Genomic DNA, 15,701 nt, shown 5'->3' with positions numbered 1-15,701 from the left:
AGAATAAAGCAGAGAAAGAATCATAGAAAATATTCACTTAATGGCATCCAGTGTTTATTTTGCCCCAACCCCCTAAAAACAGGAGCAGTGTTAGGAAGAAGTCAGGGAATCAAGGCAGGAGCTCGCCTATCATCTCATCTTTGATTTTCTAGCTTGGATCCACCTAAGCCAGAGGAATCTTACAGGTGTTGCTGCCATCTGCTCCCTGCCATGACCCTCTTCCTTTTATCTGGTGTCTAAGCATCTATAATTGGCCTTCCAAACCCAGTGGAATCCACCAGGATGAACCTCTTATTGAAAAGTGATATTCTGGTACCTGTAAAACCTCCAGCACCTAAAACTCAATGTGCAGAAAAGTGATGGTGGAATTTAAAGGCATCTGCTTGTAGCTTTTGGAAGTGATGGGGGGATCTGCAGTGGGGAAGAAGAACGCCTGAAAAGACAAGTCAGGTATCTGGGTCTCTGTAAGAATAATTTCCAGACACAAGCCCTCCCAGGTTCAGTGTCGGGAAATGAAAACAGCATATGCAAAATGCACGGCAGAGCTGAATTTCCAATTCACTACAGACATGCTTTGGAAAACATGAAAGAGCTATTTTTGGTCCAGTGATTGATTAGGGTTGCTATGGCAATAAGAAACACTTACAGGAACAAAATGAAATATAAGCAAACCGAAGTCTTAAAGAGAAAGGGTCAGACACATTGGGGATTTCACAGTCAGTTTCTGGGTGGTGCTGGCAGCCCTGACTGCTGTCTCTGCACCTGCAAAGGGAGAGAGATGATGGTGGCTGCAGAGAACGGGGGCCCTGGGGATGGGTCTGAGGCCCTCTAGGGCACTGTACTTCAGAAGCAAGAAGTGCAAAACTTCTCGAAGAACATGCACCGCTCACTTTGAAGATTGTCATTATTGTCATCAAAGGATACTGTATTTCCACAGCACCTAGCCTGTAGCAAAAATGTAAGTTAAAACGTATTAATCCTACCCTATCCCACTTTACAATGTAAAATAAAAATAAAATAAAAATAAAAATATTCTCTATGACAGTGTATTTCTAAGACCTACTTAATGATGCCTCATTTGTTGGGCTTGTTAAAAACAGATTCCAGGCCTCTCTCCTGATGCCTTGCTTTCAGTAAGTTGGTAGATTCTGGGAGCCCACCCCACCCGAACTCAGGAGCTGTTTCCCCCTTTTCCCCAAAAAATATAGCTTTACTATTCAAGAGACAGGATCACTTGAGCCCAGGAGTTTGAGGTTGCAGTGAGCTATGATCACACTACTGCATTCCAGCCTGGGTGACAGAGCAAGATCCCATCTCTGAAAAAGTAAAATAAAATAAATAAAAAAATAGCTTTATTCACATACGATATAATTCACCAATTTGCAGTATACAAGTTAATGGTGTTTAGTATATTCAGAGTTATACAACCATTATGACAATCTAATTTTAGAACATTTCCATTACCTCCCAAAGAAGCCCTGTATCCATCAGCAGTCACGTCCCCATTCCTGCCTACCTGCAACACCACATTGTATGCAACCCCTCATCTCCTCTGTCTCTAAGATTTGTCTATTCTATACATTTCCTATAAATGGAAGTGTATCATATGTGGTCTTTTGTTCCTGGCTTCTTTCCCTTAGCATGTTTTCAAGGCTCATTCATGTTCTAGCATGTATGGGTACTCCATTCCTTTTTCTGGCCAAATAATAGTCCACTGTATGGACATACCACATTTGATTTCTCCATTTATCAGTTGATGAACATTTGTTTCTATTTTTGGCTACTATGAACAATACTGCCACAGGTATTCTTGTGCAAGTTACTGTGCGGATATGTGTCTTCATTTCTTTCTTTCTTTCTTTTGAAATGGAGTCTTACTCTGTTGCCCAGGCTGGAGTACAGTGGCATGATCTTGGCTCATTGCAACTTCTGCCCCCTGGGTTAAAGCAATTCTCCTGCCTCAGCCTCCAGATTAGCTGGGATTACAGGAACCTGCCACCACACCTGGCTAATTTTTGTATTTTTAGTAGAGATGGGGTTTCGTCATGTTGGCCAGGCTGGTCTTGAACTCCTGACCTCGTGATCCACCCACCTTGGCCTCCCAAAGTGCTGGGATTACAGGTGTGAGCCACCGCGCCCAGCCATGTTTTCATTTCTCTAGAGTGTATACCTAGTGTAGAATTGCTGATCATACTGTAACTCTATGTTTAACCTTCTGAAGAACTTCCAGACGGCTACCCCATTCCAAAGTGGCTGCACCCTTGTACAGTCTCATGAGTAGTGTGGGAGAGTTCCAATTTCTCCACCTCCTTGATAGTACTTCTTGTTGCCCAGGCTTTTTTTTTTTTTTTTTTTTTTTGAGACGGAGTCTCGCTCTGTCACCCAGGCTGGAGTGCAGTGGTGCAATTTTGGCTCGCTGCAAGCTCTGCCTCCCGGGTTCACGCCATTCTCCTGCCTCAGCCTCCCTAGTAGCTGGGACTACAGGCACCTGCCACCATGCTCAGCTAATTTTTTGTATTTTTAGTAGAGACGGGGTTTCACCATGTTAGCCAGGATGGTCTCGATCTCCTGACCTCGTGATCTGCCTGCCTCCGCCTCCCAAAGTGCTGGGATTACAGGCGTGAGTCACCGCGCCTGGCCTGCCCAGGTATTTCTTAACCCTGGGAGGTTCTGGGATACCTTTGGGTCAAAATGACAATCCAAAGGAGACATGGCCAACATTCCACACGTCCAGTCAGGGACAGACACAACCCAATACTGAGGTTATAATGACAACAGTGTTATACCATCCTTCCTGTTAACAGGCACTGGTCCAAGATTTGACACATATCAGTTCATCCATTAACTCATTAGCCCTCATACATCCCCATTTTACAGATGAAGAAACAAAGGCACGGAAACGTCCAACAGTGTGCTCCAAGTCACACAACAAACGTGTAGGGCAGATGGGATTCAAGCCAGGCTGTCTGGCTCTGACATGCATGCTTGTGATTTCATGCTGACTGTTGAGTATCAGGAAATCATGGAAGTGCTTCCAGGGAAGCAGAGGTTGAAAGCACAGGCTTTGCTTCTCAGTATGTGCTGTGGCCACTAACAGCAGAGAAAATATGTGTGTGTGAATCTGTCATAGGATAGACGTGCCTTGCTTTAAACAATCCCAAATCAGGAAAACCAGGAGTTACTCAAAAGATATATTTGGGAAATAATTATTTCAATATATCATTCAATAATTATTCATTGAATAATTATTTTCAATGAAAAATTGAATAAAAAATATGAATTTCTATACTAATAGAAGTCAAAGTTCACCAGTAGAAGGCTGGGTAAGTACACTGTGATTGACTCTAAAACCATTAAAAAAGCAAAGTGTAAAACAGGATAGCCCCATTTTTGTAAAAAGAAAATGAAAGTAGACTAGTATCCACACTGAAAAACATGGAAAAACTAGTACACACATCGAAAAACATGGAAAACTAGTATACACACTGAAAAACATGGAAACAAGTACACACACCAAAAAAAAAAAAAAAAAGGAAAACCTAGTATACACACTGAAAAACATGGAAAAACTAGTATACACACTGAAAAACATGGAAACAAGTATACACACCAAAAAAAGTGGAAAAACTAGTATACATACCGAAAAACATGGAAAATGAATATACACACCAAAAACCACGGAAAATGAATATACATGCCGAAAAACATGGAAAATTAGTATACACACTGAAAAACACGGAAAACTAGTATACACACTGAAAAATGTGGAAAACTTGTATGCACACTGAAAAACATGGCAAACGAGTATACACACCAAAAAATATGGAAAAACTAGTATCCACACCGAAAAACATGGGAAAACATTCTCATGGCAAGTAGTGGAAATTATGAAGTTCTTTTATTTTCTGTGGTATAGATTTTTTATAATGCTTGGATGTTACAATAAATGTCTACTATTTTAGTAAGCAGAAAAAATTTAAACCCAATTTAAAAATGAGTGAATACATCAATGGCATCCCAGAGTAACTATATTATCTTAAAGGAAGTCACAAGGTTTTCCAAACATTCTTATAATTTAATCTACTCTAACTTAAAGAGGAGTATGTTATAAAGAACACTGTGATGGTTAATTTTAGGAATCAACTTAACTAGATTAAGGAATACCTAGAAGCCTAGTAAAGCCTCATTTTGGGTGTGTCTGTGAGGGTGTTTCCAGAGATTGGCCTGTGAGTTGGCATGCACTATGTGAGGAAGATCCATCCTCGATGTGGGTGGGCACCATCCAACCTGCTGAGGGGCTGGAGAGGGCAAACACAGAGGAAAGGCGAATGTATGGATCTATCTGCTGGAGTGGGGACATACTCCCCTCCTCCTGTCCTTGCACAACTCCAGGCTCCTCAGCCTTTGGACTCCAGGACCTACACTCGTGGCTCCCATGGTTCTAAGCCTTCTGACTTGGACTCAGCCACACTACTGGCACCCCAGGGTCTCCAACTTGCAGGTGGGCTGTTGTGGTACTTCTCAGCCTCCCTAATCACGTGAGCCAATTTCCCTACCAAATTCCCTCTAATCCATCCATCCATCCATCCATCCATCCATCCATCCATCCAATCTACCTATCTAATCTATCTTTTTATCTAATCTGTTTACCTATCTATCTATCCATCTATCTGTTAATATCCATCCATCCAATCTACCTATCTAATCAATCCATTTATGAATATCTATCATCTATCTATCTATCCATCTACCTAATCTAGCTATCTAATCTATCCATCTCTCTGTTAATATCCATCCATCCATCCATCCAATCTACCTATCTAATCAATCCATCTATCTATTAATATCTATCATCTATCTATCCATCCATCTACCTAATCTAGCTATCTATCCATCTCTCTTATCTATTAACATCTATTGATCATCTATCTATTCATCCATCTATCTAATCTATGTATCTAATCTATCTATATAATCTGTCTACCTATCTATCTATCCATACACTCATCTCTCTCTCTCCCCACACCCCCCCCCCCACTGGTTCTGTCTCTCTGGAGAACCTTGACTAATATAAGCACCACTAAGTGGAGGGAGGAGGTGCAAATCTGTTAAGTTTGGGAACTGCTGCTTCAAGTGGTTCCTGTCTCACATACATCACACTTATTCATGGTCTTTAGAATAGGGCAGGAGCTGAGAGATGTTACCGTTCGGTAGTTTTCAAACCATTTAAACTGGCATCAGAGTTCTTTCCTTAAATAAAATATTAGGGACAGAATGGCCACTGAGACCTGTCCATGGAATCTCCTGGACCTACAGAAGGACAGTTTGAAAACCACTCATTGAGAAGAACCCTCAGCCCAGTAACTCAGCACTTTATTCCTGTTCACCAGCTCAAATTCTTCCTTGTCTGAAAGCAGCACTTTACAAGGGGCCTAGCGTCAAGAAAGTTAAATGGAAGAGTTGAGGAGCTGGCTTGGAGTTGATGAAGTATTTATAGGCTTTTAAAAGATAATTTCCTTTTAGCTTTTATCTGGAATTCAATGCATTCTTCTCTTGCCATCTTGTTCGGACAGTATGCAAAACGTGTTCCCTGCTACCCACGAGCACGAAACTCTATACAGACCTGACTTTCTCTCTAATGGAGTTCCCCTGTGGATGACATCGATTCTCTGGTACTGTGTTCTATGTTATCACAGTAACTGCGCTGCAAGGCCTCACTGGGAATTGCAACTTGAGATGGGATCATTAATACAACTAGATATGCAAGTGTTTCCTCTCTTCACCAACAGGAGACTCACATCCAGAATGTTCCACAGTGCTAATGAGGGCAGGCAGAGAGTTTAGGGTTTATTTATCTTCTAGGACTCTGGGGCTGGAGTTACTGGAAAATAAATGAGAGAAGTCTGTGTTGCTTGAAAAGTAGAAGAAAGTGGACGATAAATGTGTATACAGACAGTTGGTAGACACCTAGATCTTAAAATACCTTTCAGCTTCCTTTATTTATTAAAAAATTTTTATCCCCCCATTTTGATAGAAATTTTACCCCATGCTTGGAAGGCAAAATATAAATATCTCTTTTGTGCACAGAAGATCTTTAATACACACATCAATTTCAAAAAGGTAAATGTCTGACGTCACCCTCTACTCAGAACCTTAGTTACCATACAGGCAAAGATGCAAAGGAAATAAGGGGAGATATTTGAGCTCCCTTCGCCCTTCTGGCTTCTGAGGGCTATGTATGACTTTAGATACAGATAAGGTGGGTGGTAATGGTGACAGGGTAGTTGGAGAAAAAAATCACAAAGAAGAGAGTTCCAGAAAAGTGAGAAGAGGAACTCAAGTGGAGAAAAAAAGTAGAATTTTAAAGGAAAAAGGAAAGGAAGAAAAAGAATTGCATGTAAATAATAGAAATGAGGATGATTCAGAGTGACTTCCTAAATACATGCTGCATAGGAAGAAAAATGTGGCCAAGAGGAATGGTGGGACCTGAAAGACACGTGGAGGAGGGTGAGAGGAAGGGATTGTGTGGAAGGCAGAGCTTCGAAACACAGCCGGAAAACAGCTGCTTGTATTCCAGCCACAGCACGGAAATGCACGCAGGCCTCTCTGCTGCTCCTCATCAGCCCGCACCCTACACAGAGGCTTCTGTTCATTCATTATTTCATTCACTCATGGATCCTCGTCCCATCCTCTGACATGCTGAGTAATAGCAACTCACTAGGAAAGCAAGGCCAGAAGGGAGACAGAGCCGAAGACATGAATGAAAGCATGTTTTCTGAATGGGGGATGGTTTGCTATTTGCTTGCACTTCTAGGATAATCACGAAGGGAAACGAAATTCAGGCTCATACGATCTAGGGCTGGACTTGTCAAGGCAGAAATAAGCAGAGGATGCTCATGAATACCGATACCCACATACCATAATGGAAGACAAGAATGTAAAGAGACAGGGAGACCACATCAAATAAGAAGAATTGCATGTAAATAACAGAGATAGGGCCAGGTGCAGTGGTTCACACCTGTAATCCCAGCACTTTGGGAGGCTGAGGCAGGAAGATTGCTTGAGCCCAGGAGTTTGAAATTAGCCTGGGCAACATAGCGAAATCCTGTCTCTATTTTATAATTAAAAAAAATAATAACAGAGATGGGAATGGATCAGTGTGACTTCCCAAATACAGGTGAGCATATGGCCAGGTAGGAAACTTTCAGATCGCAAGCCTTCTCTGTTAAAAATGGTTAAGAATCATCCCTCTTCATCAACCTGGCAAATTCTCACTTAAGAAAATAGTATCGGCCGGGCACGGTGGCTCACGCCTGTAATCCCAGCACTTTGGGAGGCTGAGGTGGGCGGATCACGAGGTCTGGAGATCGAGACCACCCTGGCTAACACAGTGAAACCCTGTCTCTACTAAAAATACAAAAAAATTAGCCAGGCGTGGTGGCAGGCGCCTGTAGTCCCAGCCACTCGGGAGGCTGAGGCAGGAGAATGGCGTGAACCTGGGAAGTGGAGTTTGCAGTGAGCCAAGATCACACCACTGCACTCCAGCCTGGGCGACAGAGCAAAACTCCGTCTCAGAAAAAAAAAAAAAGAAAGAAAGAAAAAAGAAAATAGTATCAATGTTTAAAATTCTGAACTGAAAAGATGTATCAACATTTGTCTAGACAGTAAAGAAATACACACTATTGTGTAGTTCATAGTATCTTACTGATCAAAAAGATCAAAGACCTCAGGGCAATTTGGCATTCCTTTTTGTTTTTCTTTTTCTTTTTTGAGACAGAGTCTTACACTGTCACCCAGGCTGGAGTGCAATGGTGAGATCTCCGCTCACTGCAACCTCCGCATCCCAGGTTCAAGTGATTCTCCTGCCTCAGCCTCAGGAGTAGCTGGGATTACAGGCACATGCCACCACGCCCAGCTAATTTTTGTATTTTTAGTAGAGATGGTGTTTCACCATGTTGGCCAGGCTTGTCTTGAACTCCTGACCTCAAGTGATCCACCCGCCTCAGCCTCCCAGAGTGCTGAGATTATAGGCGTGAGCCACCACTACCGGCCTTTGCATTCACTTTAATCCCTGAAATATACTATGTTAGTATACCCATAGTCATACTGTTTTATTTTTACAGAAAGAAATCTGCCCACAAAATCTTTCCAGTTGTATTCTGCAGATCTCAACAACTGAACTGAACACAACTCCACAGACATTTGTAAACGGCAGAAGGGAAATCAGATTTTTCAGTACTGCCAAGTGGAAAATAAACAACAAAGAAGAAAAGGAGAGTTTCTTAGTAAAATCTTCTACCGAACATTCCCTCAAACAACTCTGTTTTCTCTGTTATTGCCCTCCGCAAAGCCATTTCAAGTGGTGTTAAAAAAATGCAAACAATTTAAAAATGTTATGTTGTGTTACGGTCGAGCCATGTGTTCTATCACCTGCTCTCTCCCCTCAAAATGGGGGAGTTAATTTTCTCTGAAGTCCAAAGAAGAGCTTGGGAACAGCTAGAGCAAATGGAAATGGGATAATCTGAACAAACAAAACTGGCTGTTCCAAAGCTCCTGCTTCACCAGGCACTAATTGGGTTGCCGAGATGTAGAGACAAGCTCTGGTCCCACACAAGGGCAGCGGTACATCTGTGAATAGGCTGGTTTGCAAGTGGCTCACCCGTACAACCAGTTCATTTTCTTTCTTTCTTTTTTTTTTTTTTTTTTTGAGATGGAGTCTCGCTCTGTTGCCCAGGCTGGAGTGCAGTGGTGTGATCTCAGCTCACTGCAAGTTCCGCCTCCTGGGTACACGCCATTCTCCTACCTCAGCCTCCCGAGTAGCTGGGACTACAGGTGCCTACCACCACGCCCAGCTAATTTCTTTTTTTGTATTTTTAGTAGAGACGGGGTTTCACCGTGTTAGCCAGGATGGTCTCGATCTCCTGACCTCGTGATCCACCCGCCTTGGCCTCCCAAAGTGCTGGGATTACAGGTGTGAGCCACCGCGCCCAGCCACAACCAGTTCATTTTCTAATTGGAAACAAATCCAAATGCACAAACCCACTGCCATCCCAACGTACTGCTGACTTTGCTGTGTGGTTGAAGAGAACTGACTTTGCTTGAAAAGGAACTTATGGGTTCTGTGTCACCTGATTCTAAAAATAAAACACTTCCATTACTGTTAGGCATTCTTCAAAAAACTTTGGTATCTGAGTAATAGTCATCTGCAGGCAACACATTAGCTCACTGAAATTTAGAAGAAAACACAACATTTACCGAAATAGAACTGATCCACTGGCATAGTTAGTGGGCACATAATGGCTCTGACCTGAAGAGAAGTTTCTGGAACACCTCTAAGTCTTAAAAGATTGGCCTTGCAAAATCCAAGATCCCTTGGACAAATAAGCTTGGGAAATGTTGCATGCCACAGCTCCCTTTGGAGATTCACAATGTACATTAGAATAGGAAAGGCTCTGAGAAGTCCTGTAATTATAAAATCTGTTTAGCTCTGTATAGCTCATCCCTTACTTAATTGGCTGTGCACCATCTTAAATGGTAGTTATAAATGGTTCTAGACTGCTTCCATCTAAATTCTCTAGAACTGTGAAGATTTTTTAGCTTGGTCGTTCTGGCTCTATTATGACACCGGTCTCACATAATCTTCTTTGTTTTTGGGTTTTTTTGTTCGTTTGTTTTTTGTTTTTGCAACAGGGTCTCGCTTGGTCACCCAAGCTGGAGTGCAGTGGCATGATCCTGGCTCACTGCAACCTCCACTTCCTGGGTTCAAGGTCAGCCTCCTGAGGAGCTGGGATTACAGGCATGTATTACCATGCACAGCTAATTTTTGTATTTTTAGTAGAGACAAGGTTTCGCCATGTTGGCCAGGCTGGTCTCAAACTCCTGACCTCAAGTGATCCACCTATCCCGGCCTCCCGAAATGCTGGAATTACTGGCATGAACCACTACACCTGGCCTTACTGTCATCTTCTCTGTAAGGGTCCTTTTCAGGCCCGTGCCTAATTGCTGCCTTGTTCATCAGTGCCCCAAACTGGAGGACTGTTTCTTTGGCCTGGTCCCTAAAAAAAGGATACTTCCCTTTGTCTAAAAAAAATTATGTACTGCACTAGACATCCAAGGTTAATTGTGATACATAAATAAAAGTTATTTCCTAACCTACTAACTCCTGACCCCATGGCCTCCAAGAAGGGACTCTTAGGGACTTTCACCCTCTTAGCTTACATCGTAGATGAGATAGCCAGATTTTTTTTCTTTAATTTCCTTCTAAACAAGCCCAATCCTAGAGGTCTGGTATAATAAACATAATCTTCCCTGGACTTGTCCCTGTGTTCCTAGTTATGGAATACAGTGGTTTGTACTGCCCCTTGGCTGGGACTCAGGGGAAGATGAGGGGAAGAAAGGCTTAAGAAGGGAGACAGGGGCCGGACGCGGTGCCTCAAGCCTGTAATCCCACTATTTTGGGAGGCCGAGACGGGCGGATTACGAGGTCAGGAGATCGAGACCATCCTGGCTAACACGGTGAAACCCCGTCTCTACTAAAAAATACAAAAAAACTAGCCGGGCGAGCTGGCGGGCACCTGTAGTCCCAGCTACTCGGGAGGCTGAGGCAGGAGAATGGCGTAAACCCGGGAGGCGGAGCTTGCAGTGAGCTGAGATCCGGCCACTGCACTCCAGCCTGGGTGACAGAGCGAGACTCCATCTCAAAAAAAAAAAAAAAAAAAAAAGGGAGACAGGGCTTGTGAGGAATGGGGGTCACTGGTCTCTAAACACAGCATCCATCAGCTCTTCGGATTACTAGGGGAGCTTGATAAGGCCCAGACTGTGAGTGCAATTCCTATCCCAGACAGTTTAGTGGCTTTCAGAAAAATACCTCAATCTCCCCATAGCCACTCCTGGGCAGATAACCTGGGTTCACCTGGGGTGACCGATGTCAGACTCTCAGCTGCGAGCAGGCTTTCCTCTCTTTCTTGGCTCTTCCAAACCAGCCCTGAGTAATCTGTCTCTCACAGTGGCTCAATACGATTTGAGGTTCTCATTAAAGAGTCATTTCAGCCTCCCTGGTCTGTTACAATTTTATCTTTCCACCTCTTTCATCTAAATAATTTAAAATGTTGCATAACATTGACGACCCACCTGCTTTTGCTTCTGTCATTTTAATTAACACAAAGGTGCATCCCATTTCTCCTCTTTTGTGGATTCTTATTAAGAGAGATGCTGGTGGAGAGGGTTGGTCATGGCAGCAAAATAAATATACCAACTGTATACTCTAGGTCCCTGCTATCAATTTCCTATAACTTAAGTTTTCAAATTCCTGCGAACAAGAAGAAAATCCTTTGTTCTTCATTAGTACCAAGGCTGAATTGATACTGCTGATTTATGCTCATCTAAAAGCACAGACTGTTTGGTTTTGTGTGTGTGTGTGTGTTTTATTTTTATTTTTATTTTTTTTAGCTCTAGAAAAACAAAATCAACTCCTTTGGAAGGCAGCCAGTCTCCTCAGGCATCTTTCTTTGCAGATTTTACCAACTTCTGAAGACCCTACCAGTTTGGAAGAACTGGTTGAAGGTCTGTCCTCTGTGAAACTGTCATTGCGTTGTTCTTTGTTTACTGTATAATTAAGACTTTTTTTTTTTTCCCCCATAAGCAAGCTAAAGATGTTTTTCCCACTTCCTGGGCAAATGGCATTTCCACATAATTCTAAACACATGCAGTCACTCACAGTGATGAAAAAGCTCTTATGTCTTGATAATTGTGATAGTGCTGAAGCCCTAGATGACTCTAAATAGGTTTCCTTGCCCGGGCTTTGTCACGAATGAGGGCAGCATGAGGTCTGAGTAACAGGCTAAACAGTCAGATATGAGACCTAGGGGATCCTAGTATAGACATCCTCGTGCTCTAGACTAATGCCTTCTGAGAAGACATTGGTTTGGAGGTTTTCGAGCCCTTGAGGCTGCCTCTCTGAGGAAGGGAAGGGCACCGTGATCCTAGCTGGGGCTCTGACTTTGGGGAAGTTTTGCTTTGGGGCACAGAACAGGAACTATGGAGCTTGGGAAAGACAGCAAGAAGAAGTATTTAGGATTAAAGGATCAGGGGATAAAGAGCACAATTCAAAAGCATCTAAAACAGGAAAAAAGACTCAGGCAATTGAAAGCATCTGTCATAAATCCAGGGTGCAGATTCTGCAGTCAGAGTCAAGGGTGGGTTCTGCCACCAGGGCTGTCGTGGGCAGAGAGCGTGAGAACACGGCTGAATCTGAGTCAAGAGGTGGCAGCTTCAAACCGCACACTGCAGGCCCAGAGGAGTGCACTAGAGTCAGAGAGAAAAATCCGGATCCCCTGGTCACCAGGGAGATGGAAAGAAAAGCTGTCCTATATTTGGGATGGAAAATAAAAGTGAACTAGCCAGGAACAATGTGACCTCCTCACAGAGAATTAAATCTAGACCTTGACCTGACACTGAAAGTACCACGACCTGCCCTCCATATGTCCAGGTGGCCAGGATCCACCTCCATCACTTGCCCACTGGGCCTGGAAGGAGCATGCTATGAGCCGAACTGTGTCTCCCCCAAATTCCTATGTTGAATTCGTAATCCCCAATGCAATGGGGTTTGGAGGTGGGATTTTGGGACCTAATCAGGTAGGGATGAGGTCACGAGGGTGGGTTCCTCATGATGGGATTAGCGCCCTTCAAAGAAGAGACCAGAGAACTTGCTCTGTCTCTGCCATGTGAGGGCATAGCAAGAAGATGGCCACGTGCTTACCAGGAAGACAGCCCTCACCAGGAACCCAGTCGGCCAGCACTTTCAGCCTCTGCAACTGTGAGAAATAAATGTCTGCTGCTTAAGCCCCCCAGTCTGTGGTGTTTCATTAGAGCAACATGAGCTAAGACAGAACAGGCCTCTGCAGGGGGAGTTGTACTGTCCCTTCAGGTCCAGCCCAAATGCGACCTTCTCTGAGAAACCTCCTCATATTTCTTCCTGGCAGAATCCCTCTCCCCTTCCTACAATCCTCTGTTGGCACTTCAACTCTAACACTTACATGCAACACAGGTCTTCCTTAAAATGCCGACAGTTATGTATTCATCTGCTACCACTTAATTTTCCCCAACTCTGCCTAGCTCGTTCCATTCTACCTCCTGAGCCAATCCTAACTGAGGCAGGAAGGCTCTTGGAGTGGTTCCTCCGACCACTCCAAATCAAATGCACTTGATGTGATTTGTTGGTCTCAGACCTGTCCATTGGGCTGAACAAGCTCTGAGTTGAGCTGCCAGCAGAGATTCAGACCAGACAGCTGAATCTCTGCTCTGGCCTTAGAGCTCCTATGGCATGTCAATTGCAGGATGGGTTCCCACGTTACGCACTTCCGGCCCCCTCCCTTCCCTTGGCCCATCAGTGTGCCCTGTTCTCATGACCGATTTTTGTACTTGAGTCTCTGAGACCAGTTCTTCCACACCACCATCTCTCTCCCGTAAGGTTGCCAGATAAAATGTGAGACAACAATCTTTTGGCATAATTATGTCCCATATAACATCTGGGACATTCGTATCCTAAAAATTACTTACCGTTTATCTGAAAATTCAAAGTTACCTGGACATCCTGTATTTTCACTTACTAAAGTTGGCAACCTTATCCCTCTAGCACCATGATACTGAGTAACCTGCCTGAGTGCTGTGTACTTCTCTTCCCGTCTCCCACATTGGGGACTGTTCCCGAAACTCAAGGCCCCAATGCAGAGGCCAGCACCCTTCCTTTCACATTGCAACTGCTTTATCTGGTTGGATTCCCAGAGCCATTGATTCTGCCCTCTGGTATGAATCTCTGCTGGCAGGTCAGTTCAGAGCTTATCCAGCCCAATGGACAGGTCTGAGGCCAACTTGTTTCCTTGGCTAAGTCCCTTCTTGCCTCCAGAAAAGTCCAGGACTTGCTGACGACTGCCAGGCTTTGACTGGAATGTCCAGCTATTTCCAACCAGATTGTGACCCCAAATGGCAGAGATAATCTCTCAGTTATGCCATCTAGCATGATGTTTTGTACCTCCCTGATGCCTAATAAATGACTGTTGACTTTATTTTTTAATTTTTTATTTTTGAGACAGACTCTCACTCTGTTGCCCAGGCTGGAGTGCAGTGGCGTGATCTCAGTCCACTGCAACCTCTGCCTCCTGGGTTCAAATGATTCTCCCGTCTCAGCCTCCCAAGTAGCTGGGATTACAGGTGCCTGCCACCACATCTGACTACATTTTTTTTTCTTTGTATTTTCAGTAGAGACAGGGTTTCACCATGTTGGACAGGCTGGTCTGAAACTCCTGACTTCAAGTGATCCACCTGCCTCAGCCTCCTAAAGTGCTAGGATTACAGGTGTGAGCCACTGCACCCAGCCCAAAGTCTCTCTCTTGATGATTATGCAGTGGCTAGAAGCAGTGGAACTAGGGAGTGGTGTTGGTGGTAGGGAACCATTTAATTGCCTGCTGTATACAGGCAGTGTGCTAACAGCTTTCTATGCGTTATATTTAGAGTTGGCAAAGTAGCCTCGGGGACAAATTTGACCTGCAACCTAGGTAAATATGACCATGCTAATTTGTTTACATACTGCCTAAGGCTGCTTTTGCAGTGACAGAGACTATATAACTCACAAAACAGAAAACATTGACAATATGACCCTCTAAAGAGAATGTTTTCCAATCCAAGGGTAGACCGTTGAATCCTTCTGCTAATGTCTCTAGGAAGGAGGGATTATTCTAATTTCAGAAAAGAGGAAACAGGTTCAGAAAAGTTAAGATGCTTGTTCTAGAGCAAAGGTTCCCCTGCTTCTAAAATTTTACATTTGCATTTTGCCATAAAATTGCCTCTTTTTTCAAAGTTAGGGACATTGTGGGGGGAAATACTATATATATTCCTATTATTTCAAAAAAGAAAAGATATCTTAATATCCGAGTATGATGGAATATAATTACCAACAGCACTTTGGATGAAATAAATTCAATGTTATAAAAATCTCTGAATACTATTCCTGTTTTTTCTTCATTCTGCAGAGGATTGGTGAGAACATAGTCAAGGACCAGTGTGAATTCAAGAATTGGCAGTTGGGAGCCACTTGCTTAGGAATTCTGGCCAGTGAGTGGCAAAACCGGAGGACAGCCAAGCCTCTCTGATGCCAAAGCCTGTGCTGGGACCATTTATCCATCTAGAATTCACGTGTCCATTCTGTCATTCAGTAACTATTCATTGAGCACCTACGATGTGTCGGGTACTATGCTCCTGCCCAGGGCATGACAAATCATTTTCTTCCATTTCTTTCACCACCTCTCTATCCTTTGGCAATCTGGATTGAAACCAAAAACTCAACTCTTAACACAGCTCAGAAAATCATAACTATTGGCCAGGTGCGGTGGCTCACGCCTGTAATCCCAACACTTTGGGAAGCCAAGGTAGGCGGATCACCTAACGTCAGGAGTTTGAGACTAGCCTGGCCAACATGGTGAAACCCCATCTCTACCAAAAAATAAAAAAAAATCAGCCGGGTATGGTGGTACACACCTATAATCCCAGCTACTTGGGAGGCTGAGGCAGGAGAATCGCTTGAACCGGGGAGGCGGCAGTTTCTGTGGAGCCAAGATCATGCATTGCCCTCCAGCCTGGGCGATGGAGTGAGACTCCATCTCAAAAAAAAAAAAAAAAAATCATAAACTACTTTCTTGTTGTGATAG

At 43.6% G+C, this 15,701-nt stretch overlaps 1 protein-coding gene across 1 annotated transcript in view; it reads right to left on the bottom strand.

Annotated features, from left to right (window-relative positions):
- The window catches only part of PITPNC1 (phosphatidylinositol transfer protein cytoplasmic 1), a 316,307-nt gene that overhangs the window by 125,234 nt on the left and 175,372 nt on the right, over positions 1-15,701 (bottom strand). The window lies entirely within an intron of this gene.

The sequence above is a fragment of the Macaca fascicularis genome, chromosome 16, assembly GCF_037993035.2.
Source record: "Macaca fascicularis isolate 582-1 chromosome 16, T2T-MFA8v1.1".
NCBI lineage: Eukaryota > Metazoa > Chordata > Mammalia > Primates > Cercopithecidae > Macaca > Macaca fascicularis.
Note: the sequence above shows the minus strand (reverse complement) of the source record. Positions and strands in the feature narration are given on the sequence as shown.